Raw genomic sequence first — 9,065 nt, forward strand, 5'->3', positions numbered from 1 at the left:
AGGTGGAGCTCCCTGGAGGCAGAAAAAGCAGTAAGCAACTGCCCTCTCAGCAAGATGAATAGAGTTCCAGTGACTCAGCTAGGTGATGATATGCCTGAGTTACCTCCTCCTGTAAGCAACCTCTATTAAACGTACTGGTTCGTCAAGCTAAACTTGGGAGGGTCCCTTTGTTTGGGTCTGTTGTTGGCACCCTAGCTTGGACGCATAGATATTTGTTCATATCTCCTAGAGAAAGTCTCAGAACCATATCACACTCAATATCCACATGGGAGAAAGTAGCCCCTTCTACCAGACCCTAACTGGTCCAGATTTGGTTTTACATGTGGCCCTGTATGTGTCTAGACACACTAGTGTGTAATGGCTCTCCCCTGGCTGGAAGAGGTGAGTCCCCATGATGGGCAGCCCCAGCCCTCAACAGAACGTGAAGAGAAAATCCCTTGAAGGAAGCGCTGGGAGTCCAGAGGGTCCACGTCAGATAGACCCAGCAGCTGGCTACTCCCCTGCAGTTCTCTCCCACCACTTCAAGCACCTTGCCTGCCCCACTGAACCTCTCTCTTAGGTCTGCCCTGCTTCAATCATGCCCACCGGAGAAACGCAGCTTGACACATTTTGTTGGTTGTTTGAAAGGACACAGCCATCTTCAGTGTTTTTCATTCCTGCCTATTATCAGGGCCTTTTCCCTCTTTGGTTTCTACAAGACATTAGGCATTTGATGGTAGCTCCCACTGACTTGCTGGAAGAATTCCGTTTAAATTGCTTCCAAGTGGCAAGCCTAACTGCAAGGGTGGTAAATAGCAGGAGGGAAGTGCGGCCACCTGTGGAGATGGACTGGAGACTCTCATTAATGGGAAGGACAGGACAGCATGGGGGTGATGAGGGGCCAGGTGCTGGGAGCACAGCGAGAAAGGTGGTGCAGGGACGAGAATGAGTCAGAATGCCTACCAATGCCAAACCTCTTTCTCTCCCTCCCTCCGTCCCTTCTTCCCTCTCTCCCCCCTCCCCCTCTATCTTTCTTCCCTCACCCATCTCTTAAATGCTATTATAAGTTGCCTTGGTCACGGTGCTTTATCAGATCAATAGAAAAAACGAGTCAGACAGTAGAGCAGAACAGAGAGAGTTGACTGCAGGCATTTTGACTTTCAGCGCGTGCCCTTAAGAAACATGGCCACCTCACCCTCACCTCTTGACACCCCTGGAACTCAGGAGGAAGAGAGATGCACATAGGCCAGGTGGAGATTCACCTGTTCCCTTCCTTGTGGCTGGGCGTGAGCTTGTAGCTCCTGTTCTAGATTGCCTATCTTCTTATCTGGTTGGGGGGACACCCAGAGGAACCCCTCCTTAACTGTGACCCTCAATGCCTTCCCTCTTATTGGCCCCCGAAACCTCTGACCTCACCAAGCTTGACTTGTCACCATTTGTAGGTGGCATCTTGCAGGCATGAGCTGGCGGCCAGCCTATCTGGCATACTGCACTTTGGAATAAGAGCTTGGCACTCCATGCTCCTGAAGGCAGAACATGGATTCTGAGGTAGCATGAGTAGCTGGTAGCTGGCCTGCTGATGAACCCGCACTCCCCACTTCTTGTGCAATGTGCTTCTTCCGTGTACAGATGTGGTATGAGCACTCACTCTCCAGTCTGAGGTAATGTGCCAAAATCACAGTTGATAGACGTCCACTCTGTAAATGGGGTTCTCATGTGCAATAAAACAGTAAAACAGAACACTGTTTCCCGAAACCATCTCTGGGGTGGTTCATCTCTTGTCAGAGGGCATCCCGGTAATGACAGCAACCACAACTGTGTCCCTGACAGAAACGAATGGGCTAGGTGATCTTCAAGACACTAGAGACGTTTTACCCAGTGAGGAAGAGTAGACGTTGACCTTGGCAAGTCTTGAATAAATTCTAAGTTCAGGATGACATTGGTCATGATTATCAGATTAAATCAAACACAATGAAAGTAGCTGGCAGCGGTTTACAGAACTAGGAAGGGAGGTGGAATTGAGGTCAGATGTAGCTAAATCTCCTTGTGGTTGATTGTCTGACTGTGATAGCCACTCCACTTTCCCCTGAGGGACAGGACTCCTCCGCCGCTGGCTCTGGACCACTTGGCCATTTTTCCTTGCAACCAGGTGTTACCATGCCTAGGATTTTGGCACAGGAATATAAACAAAAGGGATAATTTCTGTTTCGTGACTTTAACACACACACACACACACACACACACACCAAATAAAAATAAACCTTAAAAAAATAAGGTCATAATGAATTGGCAATGGGAGGTGGCCAAGTCAGGAGTACAGGCTGAGGCCTCAGGAGTCAGTTAACAATGAAGAACAAGGAACAGAGGGAAGGTTACAAAAATGTTTAGTCTTAGCTTTATTGAGTTACAACAAATGAGCAACGAGTTAGAAAAACTGCTTTTATTCAAACCCCCTAGCGTTTTATTTGTGCAGTGGACCCCAGTGGGGTCAAGGGGCGGGGAGTGGGAGAGGGGACAAGGACAGCAAACAGAATCCATGTCGTGACATTTATATGAGATATATCTCTTGGCTTTTCTTCTTTAAAAGTTAGGACTAACTAAAAATAAAAGTGCACTCAGGTATCTAAAATCGGTCCAAACACACACACGCACACACGCGTACACACACACACACACACACACACACACCCCAAAAAAAATCAGTTTATAGTGAGGCTTCGAGCTGAGATCTTGTCAAATGTCACACCAGAAAAGGCAGCAAGGAAGAGCAAAGAAACCCAGAGACGTTCACCTTTGTACGAGCTAGGCAGAAAGACGACTCTTCCCGTTTCCTAAGAGCAAGGATAGTGTCACCAAGGGTGGGAGCCCTTTCTGCTGGTATTTCAAAAAGATTTGTAAAAAGAGGGCAGCCACCTGTTCCCCAGGTTCCAAGCAGTTGAGAATCCAGACCCACCTCTTGGCACTGGGCTGAGAGGCAGGATCCCCAAAAGGCAACTGGGGGGGCCTGGGCATGGGCTTGGTGCAGAAGGCCTGCTATTTGTGAATCCATCCAATGTTGAGCCAGAGGACCAACCTCAGTCCTTCCCACAGAGACACCTCCCAAATGTCAAACTACTTTAAAAATAAAGATATTCTTCCTACCTAAAATCCAGTAGCTACAGTGGCACTAATAGTAATGCTCCCATCCCCTCGTTAATAAAGTGAAAAGAAAAAAGAGAAAAGCAATGTGGTTAGCCCTCCTTCCTGGGGGAGGGAAAAAAAAAGAAACAAAAGCAAACACCTTACCATGGAAGTGGCTGGAAAAGGAAGTTGCCCTCGATTAAAAAGGTAACAAAATTCCCACATTGTATAAATCGGTTCCAGTATAGCAAGAGGTGGGGCTGGGGCAGAGGCAGAGACTATGTACAGGGACTCATCGAAAAAACGCAGTAGTAGGACTTTGGCACTACGAACAATTCCCACCCGGCCTCTGGGAGGGGCGCCGAGAGCTCCGGAGTTCCCGTGGCCTTCAGGCGCGCGCCACTGAAGCACTTGCACCCAGAGTCAATGGTGAGACTGGTGAGACGGCCCACAGACGCTGGGGCGGAGCTTTCTTCTCTCTTCAAAGACAGAGCCCCCTTTGTCAGTGCGGAAGTTCAGACCAAGGGCCCTAGAGGGACGACACAAACCAAAGAGATGTCAGAGAGAGGACTGCCATTCCTTGGGGTGGAAAGCCTCTTCCTAGTCCTCCTGCGGTTTGGGGGTCTCTTTCCAAAGCCTGGACGGGTTTGAAGGAGGGACAGATGCCCTTCATGTAGGGCTCTGTTTGAACCTGAAATATCCCTGACAGACCCTCCTGTATTTGAACACATGGTCCCCAGCTCGTGGTGCTATATTGGGAAGCGATGGCTACTTTGGGAGGTGGGGCCTGGAAATAACTAGGAAACTAGGGGAGGGCTCTTGGGGGTATATTATCCCTGGCTGCTTCCTGTTCTCTCTGCTTTCTGTCAGTCACAGGCTCCCACTGCCATCACAGTCTGCCATACCCCAGACCCAGGAACACAGCCCCAAGTCACCACGGCCTGAACTGTGAGCTAAACTAAACAATCCCAGTGACGTCATTCCTGCCAGGCATTTACTGCATTCATGCAAAGTTTCACTTACAGGGCTCAGGAAATACTGCCTTGTTTTTCCAGGTTTAAGTGTCAGTTTAGAGCGTGGGTGGAGGCTGACAAGGTGTGTGTGTGTGTATGTGTATGTGTGTGTGTGAGAAAGAGAGAGAGAGAGAGAGAGAAAGAGAGAGAGAGAGAGAGAGAGAGAGAGAGAGAGAGAGAGAGAGAGAGAGAACACATGTGGAGGTCCTAGGAGAACCGTGGGACTGGGTGTGTTCCAGGAATCAAACTCAAGCTTGACAATCATTTCACCAACTGGAACGTCTTACCAACCTTCTTAATAAAGTTTTTAGACATGGGCATAAACACGTATGCTCCTCCAACCTTTTGTAACAATGTTGATGATGATTACTGATGGACAGGTAAAAAGTCAGGCCCAGAAAAAGGTAGACAAAGCTTATCTCCGCCCACCTTTGTTCCTTTTGCATTTATCCCAAATACATGTGTGTGTGGCTTCAGGCACTAGAAGCATTCTTCAGATCTCGTGGACTCAATTCTCCTCTGCCCTTCTTGGAGTATGTGGCCATCGTCAGGGTTCAGGCTGTGGGAGCTGGAACTCTCAAGGTGAGGGTGGAAATGGGATCCCTGTCCAGAGGTGTCTCCTCACAGCCCAAACCTAAAGGGCAGCCGGTCAGCAAGCACATCCTAGACTGGTCTAATTTCCCCTCCCGTCCCAGGTTCCTGCTAGGCGTGAAGAGACGGCGGGTAGGGATGATGGCCCTGCCTGTGTTTCTCACGGCCCTACCATGTTCAGATAATGGAGCAGGGCAGACAAAGCTAGCCCTGGCCCCACGCTCCCTTTCGCCACCCGCAGCAGCCATTTGTCCCTTGGCATATTCTAGTGTCAGGCTCCTGATTAAAGAGGCCCCCGGGGCATCGGGCATGGCCCTGTTCTCCTATCAGAGTGGCAATTTTGAGCCACTCCATTTACTCTCTTTCCTGCCTTCACTAGCTGCCCTGGGAACCAGGCCCAGTTTTCCTCGTGCCTCAGGCCCTGCATGGATGAGATCTGACTTAGCTGGGCGATGTTCTTGGGCCTTTCTCCTCCACCTACTCACAGTGCTTCCAGTCCCTGACCTTATCACACAAGGGATTCTCTCTCAGCGACACAGCCAAGACACTGTCCAGCATGGCTGTCACATATTGCCTTCAATTGTCTAGTTGACTGTCGTTTGTAGGAGGTAGTGCCATGGCCATGGGTGGTACCCACTGTGTTCCTTGCTGGCTCCAGCCATCATCTCTTTGTAGTGCCAAACCCACATGGGATACTCAACAGGCATTTGTCAGTGAGTATGGGGAGTGTGTGTGAGCTGTCATGGTGGTGGCTGTTGTAAATGGGAATGAAAAAGTCCACATTTGAGGGGTGGCTGTTTTCTTTAGACCCTATCATTGTGCTTAGTCTGTGTGGCCCCTTGTTAACTCCCTAGGGAGTCTTATCACTTGATCAGACACCCCCAAACAGAGCATGCATGCCCAGTGGGTCACCTCACCCCAGAGCTTTGGAGGAAGCTGCAAGGCGTGAGGCACAATTTCTTATGACCTCTGTTGGAAAGGCTTTGCCTTCTAGGATGTCCAACCCCACCAGAAACACCTTGTAGGCACAGGAACCCTTCCTACTTTCCACATCGACTCTGAGGACAGTTCGCCACGTCGACAATCGAATTCTGACAAAATCCGCTTCCCTAGTACTCTACGTGTTGGTGAAGCATGAAGAAACAAACAGAACCACGTGACAGCTCTGTTTTGCTTTGTTTTTCTATTTTCCCATTAGGACTTTCTCTCGGGCCCCCGAGGACTTGGGAGAGAATAACTATGCACTTCATGAGAGAGACGGTGACTCTCTTCCCGTAACATAGACTCTCATTCTCTCTGTCTCTGTCTCTCCCACACTCCCCTGCTCCTTTCCTTTCGTGATAACTGGCTGCTGGTGGCACTGGGAGGTTGAAAGGAAAAGTCCTTGTTATCTGTGGTCTCGGCTTTGCAAATGTCCACTCATTGCTCATCTTTTTCATCCTATTCCAAGCAGGGGCTGAGGAGCTGTTGGAGGGGGGGGGGGTGGAAGCTCTTCTGCATCTGGTTCCGCTTCCTCTCAAAGTCCTCTCCATCACTAGGTCCCGGTTCCTCTGAACAGTGCTGAGTGCTGCACGGATACTCCGGGAGGTCCATGTGGTGCTCCTCATCTGCGGTGGTTCAAATGAAAACGGCCCCCCTAGACTCACAAACAGGGGCATTATTAGGAGATATGCCCTTGTTGGAGTGGGCGTGACCTTGTTGGAGGGTGGCTTTGGGGTTTTAGAAGCTCAAGCCAGGCCCAATGGCTTACTTGCTCTTCCTGCTGCCTGCCGATTCAGATGTAGAACTCTGAGCTACTTCTCCTGCACCATGTCTCCCTGTATGACTCCATGCTTCCCACCATACTGATAATGGACTAAACCTCTGAACTGTAAGCCATCCCCCAATTATAAGTTTTCCTTTATAAGAGTTGCCGTGGTCATGGTGTCTCTTCACAGCAATAGAAACCCTAACTAAGACAGAAGTTGGTACCAGGGTCTGGTGGATTGCTGTGATAGGCTGGGCTATGTTTTTATATGGAGGAATGGGGACTTTGGGACTCTGGGTTAGGAAAGCGTTTAATGCTTTAAGTGCAGCTTAAAGGCAATACTACTAGGAACATGGAAGACAGCGGTGCTGAGGGTAACTTGAACTGTGGGAACCCTGCTCAAGAGGTTTCGGAGGGGAAGAACATTAATATGTGGCCTAGAGATTGTTCTTGTGATATTTTGGCAAAGAACATGGTTGCTTTCTGCCCTTGTTCAAAAAAAAAAAAAGTCTGCCCGAGGCTAAATTGAAGAGTTAGGGATTAACAGTTTTGACAGAGGACATTTCAAAACAACCCAGCATTGATTGCGTTGCTTATTAGTGGCCAGTGTTCTGCAGACCCATAATGAAAAAGAGTGAGCTGAGCAAGAAAAGTTACAAAACAGACAGTTTGAGGAGAAAGGAGCACCAGGAAAAGGTTTAAATGTAATAAAGGGAGTGAGAGCCTCAGGGAATGACCCCACCGAACCAGGCTTCAAGTCTGTGAAAGGAATTGAAGAACAGTTCAGGTCTGGGTACGGGGGTCCATGCTTTTAATCCCAGCACTCAGGAGACAGGCAAGCACATCTCTGAGTTCAACATTAGCCTCGTCTACGGAGTGAGTTCCAGGACAGCCTAGCTTAGGCAGTGGAAGAAACCAGGGAAGCCAGAAAGCTGTTGAAGATGTAATTGAACAAGGGGCCATGCTCCAACCCCAGCAAGCAACAGCCAAGGCCAACAGCACAGAGTGGACTCTGAGGATCGTTCAGGCCACAACCACAGAGACAGATGGCATGGCTGGGACTCGAAGAGAACCAGAGCCCGTGTGCCAGAGGAGGGAGTCCCTTCTTAGAGCTTTGAGGATGGGGATGGGCTCCATTGCAAGAGCCTGCCTCCACGCTGGTTCCCAGACAGAGGCTGCCTCCACGCTGGTTCCCAGACAGAGGCTGCCTCCACGCTGGTTCCCAGACAGCCTGCCTCCACGCTGGTTCCCAGACAGAGGCTGCCTCCACGCTGGTTCCCAGACAGAGGCTGCCTCCACGCTGGTTCCCAGACAGAGGCTGCCTCCACGCTGGTTCCCAGACAGAGGCTGCCTCCACGCTGGTTCCCAGACAGGGCCTGCCTCCACGCTGGTTCCCAGGCAGAGGCTGCCACTGTGCTAGTTCCCAGGCAGAGCCTGCCTTCACGCTGGTTACACATTTAGGTTTGGGTTTGGATCTCAGCCTCACTACCTTCTACACGGATGACCTTGGGTACGTCATCTTTCTTTGTGTCTTTTCTATGGTCGCACGTGAAGAAACTCCTGCTGATCGTAGTTGCTGTGAGGATGAGCAAGCATGTGCGAGGCGCGTGAGCCATGCCTAGTGTGGTAAATACCCCCCCCCCCCGCACATGTCAGCCCATGTTGCTGCCCCAGGCCTCTCACGCATACCCCTCTCGTTATACAGCGAATGCATGGCGTGAGCTCGCACAAGCGGGGTCCAACGGAAAATGTCAGTGTGGAAAGGCAGGAAGTAGCCAGCCAACTTCACCATATGGAGAGGCAGAAAAAAGTTCACAGGCATCGCTACCGAGCAGGTGCCGCTCTTAATGCCAGCGCCTGGGGGCTCCCTCTTATCTTCTCATTTAACTCCGACAACCACAGACCACGCTATAAGTGTTGCTGCGTGAACCGTATGTGTATACTGGAGCCCTGTGTTTGCAGCTAAGATCTTTAAATAGGTAATTAAGTGGAGAACAATCAAGTACTAATCTAATAGGGCTGGGTAAGCAGAGAAAAAGATGCTGGGGGTGTGAACGCACAGTGGCTGTTCACACAGTCCACGTGAGGACGAAGGTGGCCTTCTGAGAACCACGCCGTGGAAGCTCTACTAGGAGAGGCAAATTGCTTGGGGCTGGATCTTGATGTTTTATGTCAGGGTCCCGTTCCACGCTCTCTTGGTTTCCTGGCTGCTCAGGCAAGTGACCAGCTGGCCTCCTGTTCCTGCCACCATGCCTTACCCACCTTGATAAAACGTGTCTCCTTGAACAGTAAGCAAGAACGAGTCCTTTCTCCCATAAAGCACTCCTAATCAGGCGTTTACTTACAAGAAGGGTCACTATTACAGTGTTTAACGGGGTTATGTCTAAAGTATGGGAGTTCCTCAGAAACAACAAAAGCCACAGCAACAAGAAGAATCCAACCCCCCCCCAACTAAAACCTCAAACAAACAGAAAAGCTAAAAATAGAGCTATCATTTATCTAGCTGTGTAGCCAAAAGACCTACAGGGAGTACATACTAGAGATATTCGCATAGCCATGGTTACTGCAGCGTGACTCACAAGAGCCAAGACATGCAATAAATCTAGATGCCTGTC

The 9,065-nt window shown here is 50.0% G+C and overlaps 1 protein-coding gene across 3 annotated transcripts in view; it reads right to left on the reverse strand.

The window, feature by feature from the left end:
- Positions 1 to 2,351: 2,351 nt before the first annotated feature.
- Zhx2 (zinc fingers and homeoboxes 2) overlaps positions 2,352 to 9,065 on the reverse strand; it is a 131,032-nt gene continuing 124,318 nt past the window's right edge. For all 3 annotated transcript variants that reach the window (XM_075960992.1, XM_075960993.1, XM_075960994.1), the window contains one exon: positions 2,352 to 3,628. The gene's annotated coding sequence lies outside the window, so the exon portion shown is untranslated. The remainder of the gene's footprint in view (positions 3,629 to 9,065) is intronic.

The sequence above is a fragment of the Microtus pennsylvanicus genome, chromosome 2 (genome assembly GCF_037038515.1).
Source record: "Microtus pennsylvanicus isolate mMicPen1 chromosome 2, mMicPen1.hap1, whole genome shotgun sequence".
Taxonomy (NCBI): Eukaryota; Metazoa; Chordata; class Mammalia; order Rodentia; family Cricetidae; genus Microtus; species Microtus pennsylvanicus.